The 27,762-nt window shown below is 41.9% G+C and overlaps 1 protein-coding gene across 4 annotated transcripts in view; it reads left to right on the top strand.

Annotated features, from left to right (window-relative positions):
• lrfn5a (leucine rich repeat and fibronectin type III domain containing 5a) overlaps window positions 1–27,762 on the top strand; it is a gene marked incomplete at its 3' end in the record, with an annotated part of 121,024 nt that overhangs the window by 2,151 nt on the left and 91,111 nt on the right. For 2 of the 4 annotated variants that reach the window (XM_084380928.1, XM_084380931.1), the window contains exon 2: window positions 20,710–20,765. The exons of 1 other annotated variant lie outside the window; for it this stretch is intronic. Of the gene's footprint in view, window positions 1–5,537; window positions 5,578–20,709; window positions 20,766–27,762 lie in introns of all 4 variants that reach the window. One more of the 4 variants, XM_084380930.1, reaches the window with a different exon arrangement.

Here is a 27,762-nt window from a genome sequence, read left to right as displayed (position 1 = left end):
GCATGTGTAGATGTTGTAGTGAAACTCATTCAGGGCTCGTCTCTGTGGCTTTCACTTCAAATTCCAGGTTATCATCCACTATCAGGTCCAAATAAGACACAGTTTTACAGCGTGTTGTTTACTTGCTTTGTGACTCTGTGTTGGTTCTCTGGACCTCAGTTATTGTGAACATCATGTTTTGGATCTAGGATCTGTACAATCAAGGCAGAAGTCAGTTCAGACTGCACTCTACTTTGTAAAAGAAATACAAACAGGTGATCTGTCAGTGCCATGTTTCCCCTCTGAACTGCTTGTGTCTGCTTGTGTATGTTTTATAAGCACTTCAGCCCACAGAATGCATCTGGAGCTCAGGGAGTGGAAGCCTATCGTCTGTGTCTGATATTGCTGACGCCTTGACCTGAGCTTAATGACATCGCCGGGCCAAAAACAAAGTCCACTGAGTGTGTTTTAGAAGGAGAAGTGAAGCGACTGTATTCACACTGTCATGTGTGCACTATCACCGTCCTCTGTCACAGCTAACACCACCCAGAGACACGTTTTCTTGAGCACGTGCACTGAAAACAGCGACTGCTTTATACTATATCAGTGGACGTCAAAGTGGCTCCTGTTGAGTCGGGAAATGAGGTAATTGAATTTAATTATAACACACTGTTAATCAGTAGAACTAATCTCAAAATAAATGTTAATCAAGACCTTTTCCAGTGAGGGTCTGCCGAGTTAAATGCGTCTCTAATCGAGGACTGTTACATTTCGTGACACGTTTTTCTTCCTTTCCCGCGGCTCTATCTTTCACTGGATCTTTTCACTGGAGTTCCATCGCTTTGTACCGGTACAGTAGCTCGCATTGATTGATCAAGGCAATAAATTTATGCACACGAGCCACTCATGCTGGTGCTAATGGCCCGTGGATATGGAGGCATTATGCAAATGCTTCCCGGGCTCTAGAAAAAGAGAGTGTGGGTGACTGAGCGAGGGAGAGAAACTGGTGATTTTCAGTCCATTTTAGTTGTGTTTAGCCTCCTATTTACGCGTGGAAAGGAGTGGTTTGCCGTGCCGTTGAGTTCAGGATGGATGGCGGGGCATTCGTGTTACAGATTGTGTTTGGAGTTTTTTTTTTTAACCAGGAAATGTAAGACAGGGAAGGAAGAGGTTGTATTTTAAAGCTTCTGCCGACTTTTGAGATTTAATTTGCTGTAGTGGCGTACAGAAGGTAAGGGCAAACATCTGGAAGAGCACTGCTGCTTCTAACAGGCATGTACAGTGAAGGCTGAGGCGAGGAAGAAGCAACATCTCTCTCATCCTCTGTTTTCCCCTTTTCTCTCATTACTTTTTGTCCCTAAAAATGCTCCAAAAAAAAAAAGAATTGTGTTGCCTCTTATCAGGCTGTAGTACAGAGGAGCAAATAGGCTGTAAGGGCTGTGCTTTATTCTTTATTAGGGCACGGGGGATTTTTATTATATCCGTCTTTCTTCTTGCCCTCTGTTTATCTCTCTGCAACTCTCACTCTCTCCCCCTCTCTTCCTCTCTCTGTTAGCTATCTGATAGAGGGCTGCAGGATCCTGCAGAGTGGGTGGTGGAGCTCTAATTCAATTTATTCTACTGCTCAGAGACAGACAGTGAGAGCAGGAGAGAGAGCGAGAGACAGAGCGACAGAGAGAGAGAGAGAGAGAGAGAGAGAGAGAGAGGGGCAGTGAGAAGAGAGAGAGAGAGAGAGAGAGAGAGAGGGATGGAGACCACAGATGTTAGAGAACATTTCCTATTAGCAGCGGCGAGGCGAGGCCGGCCTTAAAGGAAGCCGGCCTGACGCTGTGACATCTGGATTGATTCTGCGGGTGACTGAAATGATGTGTGCGTATGCGTGTGGTTGTGTGCGTTTGTGTGTGCGCGTGCACACATGGCCATTATCGACTCGAACAATATGTCTTTAAAATGCCATCAGTGAGTCTGAGGGGAGAAAACAAACCTTCCTTCCTTTCTCCATTACTCACCCGACCATCCGCTGGAACAGAAGTGATTGACAGCTCACGCTGACCCGTTCAGATGACCCCGGCTGGAGAAATGTTCAGGGCTCATTTCTCACACTGAAAACCCGAGCAGAGCGCCGGTACTGAACAGAACCTGGTATAATATATATGACAAAATCAAATATCACAATATCACACACCCAATTTCCAAACTGCAACAATATCTTGGGTGACGATTGGTTCTTTTTCACGAATATGAAGTAGGTTTTTGGATTATATATCATCAGTAATGTGGATATAATGACAGAGTGGGTCAAGACAATTGTTAGAACTGTCCTGTTTTATTGGATTTGTTGTGGCTACTCACAACATCAACTGTATTTGGGAGTTACAACAGTATATTTATATTATACATACATTTGTCAATCATCTGAGACTTTGCTTGACCATTCACACTGGTGCGTCTCTCTCGCCTGCTGGCAGGGCATTGTCGCACATCAACACTGATGAACATTTATAGGATTTTTGCAACAATATGGTGACATACTTTCATTTGCTGCATTGTCCAAAACCACATTCCCTTCTTCTAGTTTACCCACCTATGCATTCTCAGTTGAACGTAGAAAATGTAGTATATGAAGATGAATCCAGGCTTTATGACATAAAACCACTCAATGGGCTTGAGCCGTTTATCCACATTGCTCGCCTCTTACCATCAACCATTAAATGATTTCTCTTGTACACAGTCTGTATGACAGTGTCAGCTTCAGTGGGTCCTTGAGTGGTTCAGGGCTCGGTTTGTTTGTTTGTTTGTTTGTGTGTATGTTTCCACTAAGTTCTTTAATATGGAGACATTCCTTACTGTGCACATGATTCATAGGTTGACCCTTCCTTACAGCTCCAGCCCTGACCTAAGTGTTTTGCAGCTGAGTTTTTTTTTCTGAAACTACCATTACATGTTTAGACCTTAGAAAGCCTGACATAAGATGTCAAGACTTACACAAAGCCACGTTATTCTTTGTGACTCTGAATTAGCTTTTCCTGACTAGGTTGACAGCATTATCACCATCATCCCCGTGTTGTTTGATTCCAGTTTGTAACATATCCTGAATGAAATGTTTCTTATTCTCTTCAGACTTGGAACGGTTTTGCTTTTATTCATCTCGCCAGGCTTCGGCAGCTCTCGCCGACCTGGCATCTTTCTCCTGTTGTCCAATATGCAGCAGCCAGGCTACAGTATGTTTTAGCTTTCGTGCAGTTTTCCATTTGAATTTAGAATTGATAATAACAGTTAATGTGCAACGTCTCAGCCTACATTTCCAACCTTTAACCCTCTACATACCAAAATGTACCGCTGCATCAGCTCATGGCTATGTTATATAAGTAAGCTCATGAGATTATAATAATAATCAACAACGTGTATGTCTTTTTTTTACCCTTTTGACTTCATCCATAGCTAGAGCTCACATTTTCTGATATATTGAATTTTAAAATGTACCGGCAATTCATATTCAACTGCCAGACTACAGTTATGTGTACCTTAAAGGCATGTACACCCTCGGAATAACATAATGATGTAGATGACAGTTGGACAGTGCTTTGTTTACATGCAGAAACTAATGCTGCTATACTGTGTTGGCGCCGCTGATAAATCACAGTAACTCTAAATAAATGGTCTGTCTTTGCCAGGGCAGGATTAGTCTTTGGCTGGCTGGTAGCTCTAGTTAAGTTCCTGCTTAAAATCCATTACAAAGTCGTTAATTACATTACAGTAGAGTCGTGTGTTGTTGTTTTTGTTGCAAATGTGTATGCGGCATTATTTTCCTAGAAATTCAGCTCATCTGTCGTGTAATGGCCGTGGCAGCAAGGCATGTTTTGTTCAACGAGGTCGTGCAGGAGATACATTGCGTCTTTGCTGTTCCGCGTTTTCCACTTCCTTCCTTCCTTCCCTCCTTATTTCTCTCCTCTGTAAGTGAAATGACTGTGTCAACCCCCCCACCCCCTTTCTCCACACACCTGCTGCTTCAAAATCATCCGTGACATGTCTGACACTAGATCCCATTTTAAGAAGCCAGTGGGGAGGATGGCTGTATGTACGTGTGTGTGTGTGTGTGTGTGTGTGTGTGTGTGTGTGTGTGTGTGTCTGGGTGTGTGTGATGGTGTTAGCATGAGGAGTGGGTGACATGACAGATGTGAGACTCATTGGGTGATAATGAGCTGTGTTCAGGACAGATAACAGTGGGTGAGCATCACACAACACAGACAGGCGGCTGGATCTAGTCCCATAGTCCCTCTGCCTCTGTCTGGCTATACGTTATGGTAACAGACGAGCATGAATAAAGTATATCCAGAGCTGGTAAACTATAAAGCTACGTCTGTCTCATGGATCGGGTTCATGAGACAGATATTACGGTTTCATTTTATTACACAGCTGTTATTATCAGCTACAATGACCCTTAAAGGATGACATCAGAGGGCTATTTTTGGTCGAGCAAAACACTTTTATAATGTCAACAAAAGGTGTGTTCTGACAGACACGACATCTGATATAAACTTGAAATATATACATTTTTTTGTTTTTTGACACTAATATGGTAGAATTCACCGTACATAAGCAAATGTGCACGATACGATAACCTCGCTTCTCTTACCCAGTGTACCTTGAGCCTGGTTAACTGCTGCAGCCCGACTCATAAACGAGAAATAAGAAACAAGAATAAAGGAAAAGCTTCATTATTATACAGCATTTTAAGTCAGTGCTTTCCAACCTTACAGTACGCTGCATGTAGCTGTGACTCCTCTTCACAGGTTGCATAATGCTACAGATTATAACTTGGGTAATTGCTTCTGTTTATTGTTTTTTTTTTTTTTAAATGTTACAGAGAGAGATAAAAATGCCCCGTCATTCACAAGAAAAGCTTAAAAAGATCAGAGAAAAGTCTGAAAAACTTTTACTACTTTAATTTGGCAAATTATTCCCAATTGAAGTCATATATGTGAATGTATGTACATCATGAAGGTTTGTTCAGTATTTTGTCTTCTAGTAATTGTTTTTTAATGTGTATCTTTGTTTAGTATGGATATGATGTATTGTATAGCTCTTTATATATATATATGGTCTCTATGTTTCCACTCTTGGGCATTCAGTTTTTAGTATCCATTACCTTTCAGCTTGTGATGACAGTCGTTGTCATTTCTGATTATTGTGTTCACGCCTCCTTCCTTAGCAGAGGTCATTACTTGGGGGTTCATCCACGTGTGGATCATGTCACGCAGTTATGTATTCTCTTCTCTGATTGGTGTTTGAACCTCCCCTGTCTGTATATAAATAGTCATTTTCTGCTTTTGTGACTGTGCTCATGATGACTTCTGAGAGAGGCTGATACAAGCAGCGGTTATCTCTGCACTCAGTAGGCTGAATGCTTCTGAATGATGTGGAAGGTTGTTACATCATTTACTTCCACTTGTTCTGCTGCAGGTTAGAGAGCAGCTTTCAGGGTCAGTCGATGTTTATATAGCGCGTTTACCATTAACCTCTGCTTTTACATTTGTCTCATCCCCACTGCAACACAGAACGCCGTTCACACACATTCTGGTTCGGCTCCTGTTCAAGGTCTGTACGCAGCATTTCAACCAGCATTAACATAATGTCTTTATAAACTCTGTGTGTACATTAGTGAATGCTTTACTAATGAGCTGCACATGCATATACTTCTTAACAAGACACTGCTCAGTCAACACAGAACATTGAGATTATTTTTTCAGATGTCTGACGTGAGTGTTCGCACCTGTACAGGACCTGGTTCCGGTGTCATCACAGTACGACCCAAACACAGCTGTCACCTGGTTGTTCCACCACCAGACATGACACTCAATCTATGAAACTGGCCCGCACTTCACAAAACACTGCTTTAGATTACACAAGCCAACAGTACAGTGGCTCTTTTGAAAAAAAAAAACATCCCAAGGGTGAGATGTTTGGAACATCAGTGCTGGGGAGAGCGTTTTATAGACTCAGAGAGATGCTTTGTAGTATTGCCATCTGAAATTATTGTGAAATTCCCTTTGTAGTCAACCATAGCAGGATCAGACGGGGCACAAACATTTCAAAAGTACCCTCGTACACAGCAATGTCAACATTGTCTGAACTACAACACAATGTGATGTTTGGTGTAAAGCTATTACCTTCACTTCACGGCCTTCCTGTTAGCATTCGCTGTACGCATCCTTACCTTCCCCTGCCTGTGAACCAGCTGACAGACTTGCTGATTTTGTGCAACTCTAGACACCTGAGTGTCCTCGGCGTATTGTAGCAAAGCATGCTGATGATGTGTGTGGTCTGTGTTTTCTGCAGAGCTGCATGTTGTGCCACAGAAGCATGTCAGTGCATGCCGTGGTGTCAGTTTATTGTCCCTTGAACGCCGTCATGATTTTATCTTTCAAGTTGCTTAACGTCCTTTTATTTAAGTGTTGAATAAACTCTTACCTTAAAACCCGCCAGCAGGAGACCAAACAAATACTTGGCATAAATAGAAGCACCGCCATCCACTGCCACAGACAATGCTGGAGAGCTCTTACACAATGTGAAAAGACTAAAATAGTTTGAAATGGTTAATCACTCTCCAGCCCAGACTCTCGGCCTCATTTCTTTCCAGCATGATAGACTCATAAAAGCCAGCTTTGAAAGCACCAGGTACATAATAAGATTGCTGTTTAGAGAGACAATATTACATACTGTACACAACACTGTATTGGTGTGCCAAATCTAGGTGCGATTTTGTATGTGTGTGGTCTATGTGTGTATTTGTATCTCTTTAGAAAATACTCCTCCAGGCTAGCTCCATAAATAACAGTGTATTCTCAACTTGTCAGGTTAAATAAGGAATAAACACACTGACGATCACCCCTGCCTGCTCAAGACTTGCAGCTGTGGTTGTAATAGCTGGTGCATTAAGATAATGAATAAAGTGTTATATGCCTGGGTGGATCTTTGAAGTTATCAATCAGATTCTTTTTTTTCGCTCTTCACTTCGCACGATACATTTAGATTTTTCATGCCACCATTAGTCTAGATTTAGGACTCCATTCACAGTGAAGCGCCAGACATAGGAGTTATTATAGGAGACTGGAGATATTAGCCGCTAAATGAGGAAACCTAAATGCTCCCATTGGGGAAAATGGGTCACTGCAGTAGCAGAGAAAAGCTTATAGATTAGAAAAGCACAGATACAACGCTGATTACACCCACGGTTATCAGAGAACATCCTGAAAATGGATGAGATAAACATTGATTTTCACTAATTATCAATAAAACATTGGTTGGAGATAAAATGCTGACTTTGAACCTCACAGGTGCGTTCACATCCATACAAAGTGACCCATGTCAGACTCTAGTGCAAAAGGGCTATGTATAAAAAGCTACTATTTCCAGACTGTTTATCAGATGTGGACGTAAACACCCTGAAATTAAAGCTGCAAGTCAGCACTTCAACCTCCACCGCATTTTTCCATTTCAAATATTATATGCTGCAGTGCACAGCCGAAGCAACATTTGTTTTAAGACTCTGTGACTGCACCTTATCACTCAGCAATTTTCTCTGTGTATGTGTACATTTAGTGTTTCTGTCCCTATGCCAAAATGCCAACAGATTTCAGCAAATAAAGAAGCTTGTTAGCCGCCATGAAAAGCTACATTTATACACTGAGTAGCATGTAGAGCAGGCAGTTCAGGACCATGGACAGCTACTAGTAGAGCTAGTAGACAGAGGTGGAGTGCTGCTAACTGTCCCAAGTGCTGTGTAGCTTTGCTGTATTGATAACTAACAAGTGTAATACAGGATTTACAAAGGTTCCAGGACAATTTAAACTAGACCTTTTAAACCGGTGACCCATGGGTCGAATCCAGTCCTTTAACAACCTCATTCCCACCCTTAGACTGTTTTGTTAAATGGCTTAATTAGACCATTCATTATTTATGTCTTCTGCTAAGCTGAAAACTACGCTTACTTCATTAAAATGTTTTTACCTAGGCAGAGGGAATTCACAAGAATCAAACTGACTAAAAAAGGTACACTATTTGTTTTCTTGTAGTTTTGTATTAATCTTTTTTTTTCAATTGTGAAAACTAAACTAACTTCAAAGCTGGCCTTTCAAAAGAAATACGTCTAAAAGGCCTCTCCTAAGATAAATGGCTCTATGGCAGTTGCCACTGTGTGTTTTATGGAATTCTGTGTAAACGTCCACATAAAGCATGCATCCTTGTTTTATGCACCTGTGTATCCCCAGTTATGGATCCATCAATATCACCATGGACAGCACTGTCTTACTTAGGTTGTTGTAGATGCACTCCATGAGTCACCTTATGGATTTACTGCCATCTTTCTTAGTTGGGAACTAACAGCTTGGGCAACAGAGTGAAATACGACATAAAATATTACCAATGGTAGGTATTGTCAACAGCAACAACATAATCATTGGTCATGATGGCGATCATTTCTTAAAAACTCTGCCTGCCCATAAAGGGGAGGCCCTCTGTCATTCTAATTGCTTCAGTGGTGTGGTGTTCTAATCGGCAGGACGAGCAGGTCATCAGTGATGAACGGTGTTGTTTTTTGGTGCAGCAGACGGACTGAAAACTGAATAGATTAAATGGTGCATTTAATTAAGAGGCTTGGGATCAGGAAGTCAGAGATCAGTCTTGGTCCATGCCAACAGTAGCTACATTTAGCCTAGCTTGTTAGCGCATGCCATCTGTTCACACACAGATTAACGCTACACAGCAGGCTTGCTAGCTATGGGTGCAGGCACTGGTTCAGACTGTATAGGCTGCTATTCAACAGAGCTTATCCCCTCAGAAAGTCTTTGGACTCAGTGATCCCAATGAGGATGTTACACTGATGGTGTGTGGGGTTTGGGAATTCAATGAAAACTACAGTGCAGGGTGTGAATCCTTGTTGTGTGGAAATGATTTTGTTCAGCTTCATATAGGTTAATTCTACCTGTATGATAGACTGTGTGTCTTATTAAACTAACCATGTTAACACCAAACTAGCCAACATTTGTGGAGCTAAAGAAAAGAATATATATTGGCAGAATATTCTTTTTAACTACACAAATAGTCAGTGTGTGCCAAAGCAGTGCTATAATTTGTCTTTTGTAGGGTTGTGTTATTTCTATTCCTGTCTCCTCCATGCTGTAGTGCTCCTGTTCAACAAGGCCACCATTTAATAACTTACTTTAAAGTTAGACACATCATCAGTGACAGTGTGGCATGGTGTGTTTGCCTTCACATCAGATCTACAGTAGGCTGCTCGCTCTTGCTAGTCAAGGTTTAGCCATCTGCTTTATAAGCAGGGATGACTTCCAAATCACTACTTCCCACTTAGCTAGCCTTTACACCAAATACTATAAAAAAGCAGCCAGCTAATCCTAGCTCTTGGCAGTATTTTCTTTTCTTTTTTTTATTCTTTCTTCTTGGCACTGACTTGTGCTCAGCAAGCTGCTACTCACCAACAAACACTCCACAATCAGATGGCTTGATGTGTTTGGCTGAGGGATATTGACATGGTTAGAGGCAGTTGCCAGTAAATTCATGAAATTTAGAGGATACTCTTATGATACCGAGCAACTGAGTTAATTATTTTTTATGGGGAACAACCCACTGCTGGGGACAGAGCAGCAAGACTCGAGCAGATTGAATGGAAGTGATATTGAGCTGTTTGTTTGAGGATGAATTAGATCAGAAATAACCGCTGAAACACGCCTACAGAAAAGAGAATTTAATATCAAAGTTAAAGACTGTGGGTAGGTTCAGTCCTGGATTACTTTCATGCAGGCAATGAGTTCCAAATACCAGCACTTGAAACAGCTTGACTGCACTGATCTTGGTGGCAAAGGTTTCCTTGGAAGTCTTATTTTCTGTGGTGCTTTTACTGTTAAACCCTATGAGATGAGACTCAGCAGCCCCGGTTCCATCCAAAGACTCATGAATACGCCTCAATGTCCTTTTTGTTGTAATGTAGTACAGATGTTTTTGAAAAGGGACTTTGACCCTCAAGAATGTTAATAGTCCTGTTACACAGGCATGCACTGTAACACATAACACAGGCTCTGCTCAGGGGATCCCTGACCTCTCGGCCCCTAGCCATGCTCAGTAATCCATCCACATTTAATCCCATGGTAATGTCCAGATGACCAGACAACAGCAGTCAGACAAAGCCTCATTCATTCTACATACAGTACTATTCACTCATTCATCCTTCTTTACAGATGAGGCTGCAGTGATCATATACAGGAAGCTGAGGGTCATTGTGTGAGGCAGGCTGCTAAACAGATATATATGTTGTTTTCCTGTGAGACTGTGTGCAAACTATTTAAAAAGAAGAATGAAATGTCCCTGTGGTGCTTTTTGTCATATCATGACTGGGCTGGCATAGCAAACAAACAAACAAACAAACAAACAGGGACCCATCTAAAAAAACATTGATTGTGCTTCTGGTGGTCCAGTACTCCACAGGGTACCTTTAATGTACTTACTTGTCTAATTTATGGAGATGAACCCTTTTCAGCTTGTGACCACACGAGTGCGTAACATTTTCTTTCGATGAGTGGAATGTGTTGAGTTTGAGTTGAGTTTTAACGTGTATTTTAAGTAAAGAGCAGTCAGCCAACAAAGCTAAACTGGGTTGGAGGCCTGAAATAAGAAAGACCATTTGGTTTTATGAGCTGAAAAAAAAGTCCTTTATCAGTATAGTAGTGGCAACAAAGCAGAGAGGGACAAATTAGAAGTGGAGTTGTAATTAGTCCCTAATGTGCTCGGGCGAACCGAGGTACGAACCAACAGTGTTACTGTGACAAATTATTCATTTGCTGATTGTACTTTGCAAACTGTGTGTATGTAGCTTGTTTGAGTGTAGATCAAATAAAATACAGAGCACCATTTTCTCTCTGTTCAGTCCTCTGTAATTCAATGGGATAAGCTAATGGAACAGTGTGTATGTGTTTGTATGTGTGTGTTTATACTCTTAGGGGCTGTGTGTCCCTGATAATGAGCTGTCAGCTGTTAAATGTTAGTAGTAGTTGCTTTAGTCCATATGCTCGGCAACATAACTGAGCCTTCCCTTTAGGAAAGCAGGATAAGGGAGGGGCGGCAAAAGAAGTTTAGAATTGTTCACATCTTTCCGCACATTAGAACGACAGGGTTCACGTTGTAAAATTGGCGGAGCAATCCTTTAAGCCTGATATCATCACGCACAATATGCTGATCCAACAGTGTCAGTAGTGTACTTTACGTGGCTGTGCAGAAAGAGACGAATACGTCGTGATTAATGGATACAAAGCAAAGAGTCGTAGAGTGGCTTCATAAAACACAAACACTCTTAAACACACTAAGAGCCTCTCAGACTGCACACACAGAGGGCAGAATGCAAACAAAACATCTACCTATGTAGGCAAGTATCTGCACACACACGCACACACACACACACACACAAACCCAGCAAGTGGGCTGATAAAAGGATGTGCAACATTACCACAGCTGCCCTCTGGGGACTAAAATGAAAGCATGACTCACCCATTTACCAGCACCGCACGATGAGTCAGCACATTTGCAAGAGACGGACTATGTGTAGTGACACATCCAATTTACGATACCTGTACACACAAATGTGGACAAACGCACACATCCCTTTTCAGGATGTGGTTGATGATGCGTAACTTTATTGCCAGGCTTTTATTTTGATAGGTCACGCTGCAGCTGACAAGGGGTCTGCTGTGGATTTACTGTGCTGCTCGTCTGGGTCGCAGACCTGAACACTTCCACACTGGAGGAGTTACTCTACACTAGGTGTTTTCATGTGGGGCTGAAAGTAACGATTATTTTCATTATGGATCCATCTGCAGATTTTGTCGATAAAATGTTGAAAAGTGACGTCTTCAAATGTTTTCTTTCGTCCAACCAACAGTCCAAAACCCAAAGACTCTTCATTTACTGTCATAAATGATGTCACAAATCTTCACATTAAGGAGCTGAAAGCAGCAAACGTTTGACATTTTTGCTTGATAAACGACTGAAACAGTTAATTGAGTTTCAAAATAGTTGTTTTTCTTAAAATCAACTACTCCATTCATCGACTGATCGTTGCAGCTCCACCGACCTCAGACATACAGCCTCAGAGCTGGGTGTGGTCAGATGTAGCACAACAGATGTGAGTTGTTTAGTATGAATCTAATCCAAAAGGCCTTTGTGAGACAAATCCTATGATGTGTTCATCTCATCTTCGTGCCTCTTGCTAATGTTTCGTGCTGGGGATTGTTTGGGGACTTTTTCCTCTGACATTCACAATTATATACAAGGCTAGGAAAGAATGTGTAAGCAGTGTTCTTCCTCTGTGAGAAAAAGCAGCCAATCAAGGAAATTGCACAACTTTTTATTTGAAACAGCAACAGAGGTGGGGTTACTCTTCCAGGACGGCCAGATGTGTACTAGTTATTGTGCGTACAGAACAGAGCAACACAGTAAAAAAAAGCTATGGAAAAATGTGGATTGAGGAGGATGTCAAGCGTGACCGGAGCAGCACGACTTCCACCATGGACAGGACAGAAACGCACAGAATACAGAAGTCAAGCATGCCATTCACACAGATACTGTAGGAGAGAGGGAACATGCAGAGGGAGGGAGAGACAAGGGCAACATGCACACGAGGGAGAGGCAGAGTGAAGAGAGGAAAGGCTGAATCTCGTGGGAGACGATGATCCAGATCGAAAACATCTGGAACGAGGCAACGGCAGCCGGGAGAGAGACGGGCCCTGTACAGAGAAGCCTGAGTGAAGGACGAAGTGGAGAAAGTAGGGAAAGATGAAGAGAGAAATGGGCACACACCAGAGAGTTAGAGAGATGCAGTGCTTTTCAGAAATATTCACAGTATTCCTGCAAGCAGAACAAACCTGGACTATAAGATACTGGATAACGGCAGCAAGGCCTGACGTGCAAGTTCAAGGTCACATCATTCCATTCCAGCAAATTCACTCCAGAAGAGCAGAGATTGGGCCATCGCAAACATAACCACCAAGATTAAGTGAGAGTAACAGTGCATTTTTATTGCACTGTACGATGAGTCAACACACCGGGAGTTGCAATTTTTTAAAAGAAGTGCTTGTCAGTAATAAATGTGCAGCGGCCCAAGTCAAACAGAGCTCTCTGCTGATGCCTGTTTCCTGGGTGTGGGTTTTACTGAGTCCAGGTATATTGCAACCTACGGTGAGTCACAGCCTGTGACCCAGTTGAGCTTTGTCGCTCAGCATGACCTCATTCTGACTGCACAGTAGAACAAATCTGATGCTGCTGCAGCTGTTTCGCCGGGCACGGCACGGCGAAACGCACAACTTCTAAGACGATTTCTGCTCAATTTAAAGTGGATTTCACTGGATTTAACTCTGCTGTGAAAGCAATGCTGAGACTTTTCAAGCCCCTGCAGCAATGTGACTACAAGGTAGCATAATTAGCTTTTTGACTTTTACTCAATCAAGATTTAACAGGCGTGGAGTCACAATGATAATTCCTGCAACCTCCAGCCACACAGAGCAGAACTGTATTGTCTGTGTGTGTGTGATCTCAGGTGATGTCGAGCTGACAAACAACAGGCTAGTTGGCCTTAATCCTGCATCAGAGCACATGTGCAGCTATGTGTGTGTGTGTGTGTGTGTGTGTGTGTGTGCATGTGCTCGTCTTAGATGTGTCATGCGTGGCGCGTAAACAGGCGTGCGCACACACACACACGCACTGTATGTGGTGCGATAAGCTTGTTAGCGAGGCTTTGGCTCAAAGGAAATATCTGATTGTGCTTACAGTATCCAGGCAGGGTTTGTTCCTGGGACTGTGTGTGTGGGTGACAGAGGGGACGACAAGAGAAAACAGTGTGTGTGATCATGAATAAAGAAAGGAAAAATCTCAAATATGTTGAATAAAGTTTTAAGACTCTATAAGAGGTCACATTTAGCTCATTTTAGCGTGCTAATGTTCTACACTAAGTTGTGAATGTGGTCATCTTTATACCTGCCAAACATCAGCATGCTAGTATTACTACGGATACTATTAGTATGCTGATGTTAGCATTTAGCTCAAAGCACTGCTGTGTTAAATCATATTCACAAAGATGCTAGCATGGCTGCAGCTGCAGAAGTCGTTTTACTTATTTTCCACATTTGTCACCAAGCAGGCATAAAAAGAATGTTGTGTGTATTTGTGTGCATTTTTGTGTGTTTATGATGTCAGAGCATCCTGTGACAGATCCGTGTTCACTCTTACAGTCATCAAGTGTCTTGTTCCAAGTCGGTCTCTTTAAGCACTGACCTGGTTCGAGTCCCAAGACAGCATTTCAGAGTATTCTGTAGGCAACACTATCATTAATCTACCTTGTTTATATGGCGGTAATCTTCTTTAATCTGATCATTTTTATCAGCCTACCATGTACTTCAGGAACCTCGGAAAAGAGTTTGGCATCACAACACTGCCAGCAGTCCTCGAGGACCAGCTTTAATCTTGCAATAAGCCAGCGTTGAGTACCGACACCAGACTTGGTTAAACATGCATGGATTACGCTCAGAACCGTTTATTTACCCCGATTTCTCTCCTTTCCTGGCGTGTGTCAACATGCGAGTGTTTGTCGAGTAAACTTGTCTGTTTAGTGGCGCATTCATTATCATAGCCCCTCTTAAAAAAAATTTCGCAGTTAAAATTCTCAGTCCATTTCTAATGTCCTCTCTCCCGTCTCTCTGGTATGTGAGACATGTTGTCTTCTGCCTTTTGAAAGAAATGCATCACACTGTGTACCTCTGCTTGGTTCTTTCTGAGTGTGTTTGTGCATGCATGTGTGTGTGATCATTATGTCGTGATCTGAAGCCATCTGGGTTGGCTGGCTCATTTGCATTTGTGGTGTTAACCGCTATAAATATTCATGACCAGGGTCTAAACTGGTATGAATATTCATTTTGCCTGCAGGCCGTAGACGGGTGGAGTGGCTGTGATTCCAATCAGCAGAACAGAAATTAACTCAACCTTTTTTGTGGTGGACGAGAACACTTGATGATTGCCGTGGGCCTCCTTCGGTATGCTTGGTGAGCTCCGTATGTATATGGATTATTTCATTTGCTTTAGTCATATGGTGGCCATATTTGATGTACACCGTGGTTGGGAAACAGTGCCCGCAAGACAGAGCGGCAGATGGAAGCGGAAACAAACTCAACTTGTCTTTGGACAAAAACATTTAAGACGATAAAATCACTCTTCAATATGAGCAAGACGCTGCAGTGCAAAGAATACAACAAGGTCCAATTAAAAAGCTGCAGCAGCGGGACTGAAAGGCATCGTGATGGTGTCAGCTAACGTGTGACACTGTCAAACCAACTCAGCTGAAGTCTTCATGTCTTTGTTAGCACCATCGGTCGCTTCTTTCTCAGTTTACTTCCATAATAAGTTTATCTGTTAGAACTGCCACTGTTGCTGCTAACTACTGTATGAATAATAGTTAGTTGGTTAAGAGACACATGTAACATTATCATGGAGACATTCACAGTTGCTGTTATGTTTCATTCCTCTTGTTGTGGCGTGTGATTTGGACCAGGACCAGCTCTGCTTATCATGACAGTATCAAAGGGAAATTTGGGTCTACAGCATATTGAATTTTGTTTGATTTCCATCCAGTGTGGCTGACGTGGTTCTGTCTTTGATGTATTGACTCTGTTCTCTCACAACTTTGGATCTGAAGTATAAAATGATGAACCTGATGGTTTTGATGATTAATCTGTGTGAAAAATGCAACAAGCAATGTTGGCTTGCTGATAAAATATCACTCAGACACATCATTGTTAATTAGAAATTAACAAGTCTGTGGCTTTTGCAATCGCCCCTCAAAATCTCCCTTTGAAGTCTGAACCCGGGCCCTGTAGTATAGTAGCTCTGCTGGCCCCCGGGAGGCCCCGCACTCCCATGGGACCACGTCTTTAGCATTGCAGAGTGATGCAAAGAGCCACTGCTCTTGTGTGAATTATATTAAAGTTAAATAGATCTTAACATAAAAGACGAATTTCATCAAAGGGAAGGAATCCTCGATGGAGCCGAGGTGGGACGAGCCAAGTACAACTACCACGGCTGACTCCAATAGGCTGGCACACCTGTCAATCAAGGAACTACACTTCATTACATGAAATCATAATATGTAAGATCTGCATATCAAACTCAGGCTGTACGGTACCGTCAAAAAATGATATATGACATATTGCTTCAGCGATATGCTTCCCAGTTATTGGGACTGATCATTTTGTTACATCATAATAATTAACATTTGTTGGGGTTTTTTCTTAAATCTGACAAGCAAGAGATAAAGCCAGGGCATCTCTGCGTCACTACAGTACTTTATTATAGTATATTATTATAGCAATTTCAATTATTAAGCCATTAATTGTGCAGCCCTATATCCAGGTTTGCTGTTAATCTGCTTTAACCATATTAATACTGATTAGCTACTTTTCTGTCGTAGCATTAGTATATGCTGCATTGTGAGTGGCAGTGTCCGCCATTGAGAGGCAAAGCCCTGCCCCTCATGGTGTGCCCCATGGACCATCATTTCTGAAATGGTTTGTACAGAAGTCAGAGTGGAGAGCCAAACATTTTTTGATCCTGCTCGAATTGTGCCATGAATAACATGTACGATGTTTTTGAATTAAAAAGAGAACTTTGCGGAACTACATCATCTGGCTCAGTATACGTAGCCAACACCAACATGACCGTCACCTCGAACATCACAACCAGCTGCAGTTATGTGATAAGTCAGTTCTGTAAACTAGCTAATATACAGGAGCAGCTCGGCGAGGTTTCTGTTATGGTCTGGTGAGCGTTAAAACGAGATGATGTCACAACCTGAATGTTGGCTGTGTAGTCTTTATGATTACGTTTTTTTCCTATATTTCATTCGTTTTATGAAAAACTGCAATTTTCTCAAGATGAGAAATCATCATCATATGTGTGATTCGAGGCACAATTGTCACCATTCACTGCTGTACATACATCATTTTCCCATGATCCTATGGTGGTCCACTGGAAAAGACATGACCTCGTCTATCTATTCCGGTGTTGGTTTCAAATGGTGTGCACAAACAACACAGTCGTGTCAGTTCAATGACAGCTACAGTGATTACATAGAAAACACAATGTTGTCTTCTGCTGTAACTTGTCATTAACTGGCTTTTCAGGTGTGACTGAAAACAGTCATCTTGAACTGAACTCTGCCTGAGACTTATTATTATGATGTTCTTAGTCTTACACTTGGTGCAACAGAACTGATGTCTTTGGCATTTGAACAATTATTCTGAAAATCAGCATCCAAGGCACACTGCAGGGTAATGACATCATGTTTTAGGTAATTAATTAATTCAATAGGTAGTGGTAGTGAGCCTCTTCATTTTCACCCCAGCTGAGGTTTGGAATATAAAGCTATGTGTGCGTGTGTGTGTGTGTGTGTGTGAGAGAGAGAGAGAGAGCATACATCAGTATTCAGGACAGGGGGTTTAGGAAGTGCCAAACTATTATGATCTGTCATCTTCAATAATGCACACTCACACACAGACAGCATCGTTCTCAAGCGTTGTGGTGAATACTGATAAAAATGCTAATTTAGGACGGTCTCTCACACATTTACCCAGATACACCACACACTCAGTGTTATATGCTTTCACGCTTTTTTGGATCCTACACACATATATGCAGCTACATTGACTAAAACACACACACACACACACATTCACTAGCGTGCCAAACTCACTCCTGATTTTTCCATCTTGTCTGACAGAGACGTCACTCCGCTAAAAACAAAAACAATTGATGCAGGAACAAGGCTGAAAAAAACATTGCGTGACTTGTGTCTGTCTATGTGTGTGTGTGTGTGTGTGTGCATGCGTGTGTGTGTGTGTGTGTGTGTGTGTGTGAGCAGAGTTAAAGTAGAGGAATCGTGAATGAGTTTAACTTCATTCAACCACACAAATGACACACACACACACACACACACACAGACACACACACACACACACACACACCATCCCAAGTGCTTTAAAAGAAAACACTAGGGGGGAGAACAAAGAGCTTTCTTGAAGAATAGACATGAATTATTCACTCCATCAGAGAAGGGGAATGAGAGAGAGACATAGAGACAAAAATGGAGACAGAGAGAGAGAGAGACGGAGATGTAGCGTGGGTGATACAAAGAAAGAGACAGACAGATGGATTGACAAGGACAGTCGGGTATTATATTGTATTAGCATTAACGGTGACCGAGACATTGAGACGGACCCCGAGAGATTTTGGATAGAGGAACACAGCTTGCCATCATCTAGTAAACCATGTCTAAAAATCCACAGGGTGTAAAGATATTCAATAGACTCAATGAAATAAATAAAACAACTCCTTCACAGTCAGAATACGTGGCAGCACTTATCAGTGGAAAGCCAGATGCTTTGAAAATCAGGGTCTATATCTGACTTGAGGAGTGTTTTTGTCACCTGAAGGAAACAGTTTATCCTGCGAAAATCCACAGCCAGCAGCTGTAGCAGCTGTGCTGCTCTCACCCAGATACACTTTATCAGATCCATGCATGCTACCTCCTTTGTATTCTAGCAGTAATGCAGTGAAGCTGCTGTGCTTCAGCTACAGCAGACAATCCACATGCTTTATCCTTTATGAGGAAACTAGTGACTAGTGACTTGAGGTGCTTTATCAGCTGCAAACAACTGGGCTAATCTGTGCTGTAGTGCTGCAGTGGTTCTGTAGAAGGATTGACTTGGCAGTGGAGTACATCCAATAACAAGGTCATGTTATCTGTTTCTGCTAGGGCTGAGCGCTGTGGCCTTAGAATAATATGTGTTGGCTACATTGTCACACAGTATATATCTGGATATGTTGAAATCTCCTCAAAAGGCCCTTCATACATACTTCATACCTCGACATCGATCTTGCGTTAATACTATAGGGATGAATACTGAACTTTAACAAAATGTTAACACGATGGCGTTTTTCAGAAATAATGTGTAATCAGTAATGTGTATGTAATGACTGGGTGGGTATCGGCAAATGTTGGAACAAGACAAACAGTCTGGTAAGTTCAGAAAGTTATATGACTTTATTTACGCTATTTGGTTATGTATAATGATATGCACAATCTAAGATATATATACATATATATATATATATATATATATATATATATATATATATATATATACACACACACAGGAAATAAAATATTATAAAATAGAAATAAAAAAACAAATAAACAATAAAGGGGACAAAGGGTGAACCGCAGCAGCTAACTTTGGAAACTGCATTCCAACGACAAGAGAAATTGAAAACAGCCAAGAAGTGACAAAGATAATTGACAAAATTGTCGAGTTCATTGTCCTTTTTATTTTACAAGATTGTTGGCTGCACTTTAAGTTTTAAAGGAATAATTTATTCCTAGATTAATTTAAGGTGCTTATGCACTGCTGTTTTAAACCATTCCATTTAAAAAGTGGCTGCACTCTAACTTTATTTATTCCAAATGAACGGGTCGTTATCAGGCTTCAGCAGAGCACGATAACGAGCTGATCGCTTGAATCAGGTGTGTTGGAGCAGGGAAACATCTAAAGCATGCAGAGCAGGGGGCCCCGAGGACCAGAAGAACACAGCTCCAGTAGATTAATCATGGAAAAAGAACTGTGCAAGTCAACATCCCAGAGTTGATTACCTTGACATATGGTGCAGCTCTGGTCTCAAATCACGCCGAGGATAAAATATTGATATGTTGCCATAACTTCTACATGTTAAATACAGAAGATGTGACATGTGGGTGTGGAGGCTTTACAGTGTTTTCAACGTATATCAGATGGAGCTGGGCTGATTAACTAAAATAATGTAACACATTACAGTATGTAACTAGTTAATTCAGATGGAGTAATTAGTAATGTAACTTTTGAATAAGCATCATATAATGTGGAATTGATCACAGTGACTCTGATGCTGATCCCTAAACTGCCCCACTTTGGAGACGTATAGTATATTTTAACGCTGTACGCTGCTTGTACTGATACTCTGAGTCGCTGCAAGTGTTTTTTTTTCACAGACACAGTGTGTTTTTCCTGCTTTCTCAGGTGTTCTGCACCTCGCCTCTCAATAACTTACATAACTGAATGCTTTTGAACTGCTGCTTGCAACCAGAGCAGTACCCCACATAAGTGATGCTGATCTCCAAACTGTAAACAGGCCTCTTTTCTGGAGAGTGAATAGTTCTGTGCTTACTGCACTTTTATTCAGGGGAACGTGGGGTGTTCAACCCAGTCTATGGGAGGTTTTAGAGAAGTAATAATGGAGTCCCGTATTAGAAATTTGCAGGAAGAAGACGAATGAAACAAAAGAGATAACAGGACAAACAACTGCAGGAAAAACGTCGCAATCTCATCCGTTATTCAGCGGCAGAGATAAGAATGAGAGGCAGTAACACAGGCCGAAAAAAGAAATGGAAACAAAATACTGGAGTGATTGCAGAGCCAGATTGAATTTCATCATTTATTCAATAGTCCGGGAGAATGGCAGAGAGAGATGGGGAGGTGAAGTGAGAGTGAGAGAGAGAGAGGAGCTGAGAGGCTTTAAAAAAACCAAACTGTAAGACGTTTATTATCAGTTTCCTAATCTTCTTTCTCCATTTCATCCCTCAACCATCAGCTCCACAGCTGGCAGCCAGTCACTTGGGAAGGCGGGCCCTACAGTACTACAATGAGGTAATTTGCATTCACTTATGCCATGTCTGTCCCTCGTTACATTAAACCTGATTCTTGCTGTGGGGACACAAAACGGCCAAAGGGAGTGTGGCATCGAGTAACAGAAGGAGGTTTATATGTGTTGTCATTAGGCTCTGCAGGCAGTGATGACAGATGAGGAAACTGCAGCATGGTCTCTGTCAGGACACAGACCCAAACAGGCCACTTCCCACATCAGCTTTTTAATTATTTTTATTCATTTGGAATTAAATTCAGTTAACTCAGTGAAACATTTTCACTTCTGCCTGTTACACTGAATCACCATGTGAGAATAATAAATAATTCATAGTCATTTGTATTTTAGAACTGTTTATTTCTAGAGCTTCTTCAGTTCCCTTCACAGTGGGCTATTTTTCAAAATTATAAGCAGAAAAGGCCGAATCCTTGGAAGAGACTGCTGCAACTGTTGAAGGTTTTATGAAGTGACAGTGTAGAAGAATAACAGTTACTGACAGCAGGCTGGAAATACAACTACATACAATACATACAATTCATTTCTAACTCGGGATCGACTGGTATGTTCTTTTCAGGGCGGGTGCTAAAACCTTTTATTAGTAATCAAGGAGAGTGAACTGTTATATATTTTAATTAAAAAATAAAATCTTAAAATTTAAAATAAATAGTGATGCAATGTTACTACATACAATTTACTCATGTATTCTACTTAGTACACTTTAAGGTACTTATAGTATTTCCATTTTCTGCTACTTTATACTCCTCTACAGTTATTTGATTACTTTAGTTACCAGTGTTGACAGGCTGTTACTTGTGATGTGTAACCAATCAGATGGTGTTGTGTGCGGGACACTGAGTGAGGCAGAGTGGTGACGAAAGACTGAAAAAGGATGCTACACCAAGGAGGTCACAGTATACTGATATCTACGATCACTGTGATATTTAAATATGAATTACTTGTATTACACAGCACCTTTTAAATCATTTCCGTTTCTTTAAGTTAGCACTTGGCAGGTGGCAGTAGTAGTAAAAGGGAAAAATTCAGTATGTTCAAGTGTAATTGTTCTTTTTGTGTGCTTTTGCACAGTGATGGTTACAGACTCCTTCTACACTTATATTTTCTGGTCTAATTCTTATGCAAAAAAAAAGAGACAAAACATATAATAGACCCAAGATTAATTTGAGTGAGCACTATTATTATTTATTTTATAAAGTATTCTGTGATAATTGTGTGGATATAATCTGATGTCGTGACGGCCCTGAATGAGACACAAGAACACTGATACCAATAATTGTAAAAAATGTTGAATATCAGCCCTGATAATCATCCGGACAACATTTTAAGTCTATCCATAATTCTAATTACAACTGTCTGACTACAGCTAACTCAGCTGTTTTCATCATCCATTCAGCTGCCAGTTATTTTCTTAATTAATCAGGTAATCGCTGCACAATGAAACATGCTTATCACCATTTACTGGAGCCCGAGGAAATGTGATTAATTTTTTCCAAAGATCATCAGTTTTAAGTCACAATCCATTTAATTTCATTTCATGGTCAGATCAGGTGGCACAGTGTAACTGCAGACTAACTCACCTGTATTTCAGCTCAGACTGATCACAGGCAGGAAGTAGAAGTAATCATACTCACCTGCACTGCTTGTTTCACTGATATAAGAAAAAACAACACTGGCCTCGTTTTAGACGATGGCTTACACTGTTGTTTGCCTCTAATGTGTTTAATATGCATATTGTTTTTATTAGAAACTCAAACAGCACCAGTAATCCACTGGGGGAAGTTGCCCCATTTCGATCAACATGTCAGACATCAGCAACTGTAACTAAAAGTGACTGGAATCCTAAAGTCTGCACTGACTTTCATGATCTATACGTGTGATGTTCCTTTTTAAGTTGCTGATTAGATAAGTAGATCATTCAGCCCAACATGTGGCCATTTGTTTCAGCTGGATCCCAGGGTGACACAAAGAAGGTCCTGGCTGAATAATGTGACTGCGTTTCTAATTTGTCTCCAAACCGGCAGGGAAGCCAGCTACTTGTTATCTGTTAGCAGCTGTTCCATTCAGAATGACAAGAACTCTGCACAGCACAGCCTAGACACCTGGTCACCTACACACACACACACACACACACACACACACACACACACACACACACACACACACACACACTGGGCCAGGCTACCAGATGCTGCCCAGACAAGGTAATTGAGAGGAGGAATGGATGGACAAAAGTAGAGCGAACAACAACAAGGGGAAGAGAGATTAAAGAAAGTGTGAAGGAGAGAAAGAGTTGTTTGTTAAGACACAGGGCGGAGGAGAGGAGGTGTGAATGCGAAGAAGAAATACGAGAAAGTCATAAGTGTGAAAAGACGGAAGAGGGGACGGTGCGACGGAGGGGAGGGCCGGTCACATGGCGGAGGACGGAGGGAGAGGCAGATGTAGGCGAAGGAGCTGCAGAGGAGAGGTCGAATTAGAAACTGTAACACTGTCACAGTGTGCATCACACCACATCAGTCAGGACGAGGACGAGAGGACAAATAAGGACACAGAGTGCAGAGGAGAGGGAGGGGGACTGCAGGGAGGGCTTAAAAGAAAAGAAAGGAAAGGACGATGAGGGGTAAGGAGGAGCAGAAATGGAAGAGGACGGGGGGTGAAGCACAAGGTCTATTGGCAGGAAACTGCAAGAGGACTCTTTGACAAGACTCTTAGTCTCTGTACTGTTGGGGTACAAAGGTAGGGCAGGTTTGGTTATAAACAATTAATAATTACTAACAGTAATTATTAAAATCGATATTATTATTTTTTTGTATAAATTAATAATACAGAGCACCACCCTGGAATCAGGGACCAATAACCAGACTGGAGAACAATCTCAAAAGAAGGGTTCACCTTAAATGTAAATATTAATAAAACATTTAGAATTAAAGGATCAGTGAAGGAAATGAATCTGAGCACTGACCATCACAACCAGCTGTCATCACAAAGCATCTGCACGAATAATCACAGGAAACTGCTTTGTACACTATAATAGGATTCATTAATTAAGTTAAGCAGCTTAACTATGACTAACTAACACTGAATAAGTCTCACTTGTGACTGCACTCCTGGTTAGCGTGTGTCTGTCCGCCTCGTTAGTCCGGCTTGTTTCCTCTGCGTGGATGAATGCCGTTGGCTGCTGCAGCGTCCTGCTAGCGGGCTGACGGTGGCTATTCTCGGCGTTACAGCGGAAGAAACAGCAGAGTCGACGTGGGCGAAGAAATCGGGCTTTAGCGGCCGTCTGCTTCTTGCTGAGGGTAAATTTTCCTTCTGCAGCGATTAGAGGGTGCTTTGCTCAGTGTATCCTCTGGATCCGAGACATGTTTGGTAAACAGGTGGCAGTCTGTGACTCATCAAGCGAGGTTAAAGGCTGCGTCCTAGGCGTAGGTAGAATCCAAACATGTGGTTACTACCTTTTAGTTACAGCTGAGCAGGCAAAAGCTACTGCTTCCAGCAACACGTTGAGATGGAGCTTCCACCTGGATTAACCTCTGTATGCATCAGGCTGTCAGTTGGAACTGGCAGTGCGTTCAGGTGTGATTCCAGCCAGTGGGAGAAGGGAGCTTCAAACCTGTGGAACTGTAGCAACCAGGTGGGACTCACTGGACACTGGGGTTGCACTCTTCCCTCACGTTAGACTTTGGTTTACATGCAGGCCCCTCTATTGTTAGGACTGTGTGGTGAGGTCCCAACAGTACGATCTTGAGAAGAGTTAACTGAGAAGACAGATACCACCGTCATGTCTGTATGCAGTGTGCAGCTAGCACCAGTAGGCGATTTAGCCTGATAATCATCTCAGAGTGCCATTTTGTTTCGATTGATTCAGTCAGCCTAACATCGTGTTCTTGTTATCTGACTTCTTGTTGGGAAGGTAGGCCGTTGACAAAGATGCCACAGCTGTGGTTGCTAGGCTTGTAGCATTTATCCATCGATCGAAAAAAAAAATGCCAAGAATTGTTATTTCTGTGATCAGCGCTTGTTGCAGTTTTTCTATAGCTGTCCTGAATGAATGTACCCAGGTAGCTAGCTGGCTAAATAGAAAAATGACATCTCCGTCCTTGATCCCGCTTACTGAACTCTGACTATTTTTTTTACTATCCACCTTATTCCTAGCCCCCATGATACCTATGTGCAAATTCTGGTTACGACTTCCAGCACTTCCTGTCACTTAACCAGAACTGGTATTTTCCATGGTAAGAGAATAGTAATCCTCTTTCTCTGAGTGTTTGGTACAGCATTATCATTCATTTGTGAGGGTTTAAGTTAGCAACTTTATCAAGTGAATACTGCTAACACTATTATGATTGCTTAGCCCACTTAGCTAATGGTTGTAAAACCTTGGAAGTGGAGCCAGTCTTGCATTGGAAGTATCATCCCTAATCGTTTCCCCAGTAACCTCACCCAGTGACTTGCCCAAGAAATTTGTGGATAATCCAGGCCTTAAATAGCCTTCCTGGCTGGAGATGCTGGCTGTCTGGCAACAACATGACGCCTGGTAGCAACTGGTTGCTAGTCACTAAGAAATACTTAAAGGGGACATATTATGCAAAACTGACTTTTTCCTTGCTTTAGTATGTATATTTGCGTATCCGGAGTGCCTCCCCACCCCCTAAGCATGAGTTTTGACAACTAAGTCAATATTTTGTACCTGGCAGAGTCAGGAATTGAGTCTCTAAACGAGCCGTTTGGATTTCGACCGGATTGTGACGTAACAGTCCGGGTGATTTGCATACTCTTTGCGTATCTCCTCCCACATTACGCCAGCTACCTGAACGAGGATCCGCCATTTTTTTCCCCTCGCTAACTTGTACGCGACAGCCTGACCGCTACCATGTACAACCCGAAAGCCAAGCACTGCTGCTCTGTCGTCGGATGCACGGATCCTCCTGTTTCGCTACATCGCCTCCCTACCAAAGAGGATATCAGAGCGAAGAGGCTACTTTTTATTTATCAGGGTCCCAGCTTCAGTGAGCAGAAGCGTTATGGTCTGTGCCAGTCACTTCACCCCGGACTGTTTCAGCAGCCAGGGTCAGTACAACGCTGGACTGGCAACGAGATTGTCCCTTGAAAGATGGATCCATACCCGCTGTCAGTGATGGAGCTGTAAGTATTTAAAAAACAGTGTAGTTTGTGTTACTTTGGCCGTTTAGCACATGAGCTAACGCTAACCGTGGGTGTAAATATGAGGCTGAGCCAACATTACATGTGAAGTTATCAACGTTGGGCTTACTGGCCGTAGGATTCACGATAATGTTAATGATACGAAACGTTTATTTGTCATATCAGCACTCTTTTAAAACATGACGGTGAATTGAGACAATGAATTAGGATATTGAAAATGTATCGCTTCTAACCGGCCGGTGAACCACTGCTCGGCCGTGAACATGGGGAGGAGACGGGGTGAAATGTCTCAGTTGTTCGCGGACAGTGAGCTGCTGCTCGGCGGTGAACAAACAGAGGAGACGGTGTGACATCGTCTCAGTTGTGTGTGTCAGTTGTTCGCGGACTGTAGGCTACAGCTAACAACCCTGCTGTGCTCAATCCTTCGGTTTTTTCGACCAAAGCATGTTACTATCAGTCCATTTAGACATCAAGGACCCATGTCAACAAGCAGAAATGAGCATAATATGTCTCCTTTAATAGTACAAAACACCTAGTAAAACCACAATGTCTTGTTTTCACATTTATGTTTGATGGATTCAATTAAAAAGAGTAAATGATAAATAGTAAAGTCTGAAGGTACTGGTGTGATTTTTTTTTCTTATTTTCATCCAAGAGCCAGGCTAGGCGTTTCCCACTACTTCCAGGCTATAGGCTAAACTAAGCTAAGCTTAACATGTATTGGATCTAGTTACATTCATAGACATGAGACAGACTTAACGTCACACATCTAAATTTCAATGAAAAGGAAAATGAAGCCAGAACACAACAACAACACGACACCACGGCTTGACAGCAGAATCTGTACAAGTCTTAATACTCCCTTGTGTATCCTAACCGGACAAATCATCTTATAATTTTAATTCCATTCACTCTGAAATTCGGTCACAATTATTGATTCTGGCTGGTTGTTTTTCATTTTTTGGTTTTAGATATCCAAATTTACTGCTGAGGTTTTGTTCTGTGCGTTGATCTCAGTAATTGCCAGAACTTTTATTTAAAAAAAAAACAGTGTTACTTGGCTCCAAGTAACACTGTGTGGTTGCTTCATTTGTCTAAGCCAAACCCTGATGTCTTCTCCCTCCCTTTCTTTCCTTATCCTCCATTTGTCTGTCTCAATCAATTTCCTTACTCTCTTTATCTTCTCCCTCAGCTCTCTCATTTTCTCTCTCTCAGCTCCTTTACTCTCCAGTCTTCAATACTCAACACTACGTCATATTTGTCTCAATTCCAGACCCTCCCAGAGACACACACACACACACACACACACACACACACAGTACATTAGCCTGACCGTTTAAATGCTGTTTGTACAGCTCAATTCAGTTCACAGTGGGCAAGCTGGGAGCAGCTTCACAGCCAATTCTCTAAATACCCCTACTGTGTGTGCGCATTTGTGTGTGTATGACTGTTTGCTAATGGGAATATGGCAGTGGGTTAACTTCGCCAGCAAGCCTCTTCATTTGGGATATAATGACGCCAGTACAGAGACAGATAGAGAGACAAAGAGAGAGTGAAAGACAGATATGTACAGGGTGGAATAGTGTTGCTGTCTTTGTGCTTTTTAAAATAGATGATGGGAGTGAGAGAGCATCAGACATAATGGAGAAAAGGGAGTAAGTGGCTGAGACCTGACTGTGACGTAGCTCTGCTTTCATTCATACCTCCAGCACACACACATACATCAGTGTTTCCCATACATAGGCTCTACTTCAGCGGCCTGCCCAGGTAAATTGAGATAAAATCCAAATTACACTTTTTTTCCAATCAACAATGTAATTTTACTGC

The sequence above is a fragment of the Pagrus pagrus genome, assembly GCF_965226575.1.
Source record: "Pagrus pagrus genome assembly, chromosome: 18".
NCBI classification, from domain to species: domain Eukaryota; kingdom Metazoa; phylum Chordata; class Actinopteri; order Spariformes; family Sparidae; genus Pagrus; species Pagrus pagrus.
This window is presented reverse-complemented; position numbering and strand designations above follow the sequence as displayed.